The sequence below is a fragment of the Sinocyclocheilus anshuiensis genome, unplaced genomic scaffold (assembly GCF_001515605.1).
Source record: "Sinocyclocheilus anshuiensis isolate Anshui unplaced genomic scaffold, SAMN03320099.WGS_v1.1 scaffold433, whole genome shotgun sequence".
Lineage (NCBI taxonomy): Eukaryota > Metazoa > Chordata > Actinopteri > Cypriniformes > Cyprinidae > Sinocyclocheilus > Sinocyclocheilus anshuiensis.
In genome coordinates this window covers 348,347-349,235 of record NW_015536476.1, presented here as the reverse complement: position 1 = coordinate 349,235, position 889 = coordinate 348,347, and the positions used below count along the sequence as shown (strand labels likewise).

The 889-nt window shown below is 36.6% G+C and overlaps 1 protein-coding gene across 1 annotated transcript in view; it reads right to left on the bottom strand.

Annotated features, from left to right (window-relative positions):
- LOC107660499 (RNA-binding protein Musashi homolog 1-like) overlaps positions 1–889 on the bottom strand; it is a 48,481-nt gene that overhangs the window by 32,942 nt on the left and 14,650 nt on the right. The window lies entirely within an intron of this gene.

Below are 889 nucleotides of genomic sequence, written 5' to 3'. Positions count from 1 at the left end.
AGAGAGAGAGAGAGAGAGAGAGATTTGTTTAGCATGTGAATAAAGCTTCTTTGAATCTCGAGAGGGAATAAGAGGCATGACTGAGCAGAAACGTCATGTATTTACGGAATCTGAGAGACAAAGATAGTATTTCATAAATATTCTCAAAATCCACTCACAGCTGTTTAACAAACAGGCCTGTCCGTGTTTCCCAAGGATTTACTGATATTAACACTTCTAACATGTATAATGTAATCATTAGATGAACAAATAACCCGTTATTCAGGACATTAAACTGTATAAAAGACTGAAATTATTGATCTAGCAGATTTGTTTAATCTCAGTCACTGTTTTCTTTAAAGGGGTCATATGATGCTGCTAAAAAGAACATTATTTTGTGTATTTGGTGTAATGAAATGTGTTTTTGCAGTTTAAGGTTCAAAAAACACATTATTTTCCACATATTGTACATTATTGTTTCTCCTCTATGCCCCGCCTTTCTGAAACGCGTCGATTTTTACAAAGCTCATCGGTCTGAAAAGCGAGGTGTGCTCTGATTGGCCAGCTATCCAGTGCGTTGTGATTGGCCGAATACCTCAAGCATGTGACTGAAATGTTACGCCCCTACCATACTGTGATGATGCCCTGTCCCGACCGGAGCGACACAAAAACAATAAAACCCATAACAAACGAGGCATTTGTTGCATCCAGTGGGGACATAATTACTGATTATAATGACTTATACTGTCTTTTTAAATGTTGCGTTGCATCGCGCCGCGTAAACATAAAACCATGTCTGCATTTGTAATCGGAGAAATGACAAACAACAAGCCCTACTCTACACTGCCCAAAAAAACTAGCTTTAAATATAAAAAATATAAAATATAAAAACTCTTTAAATATAAAAAAC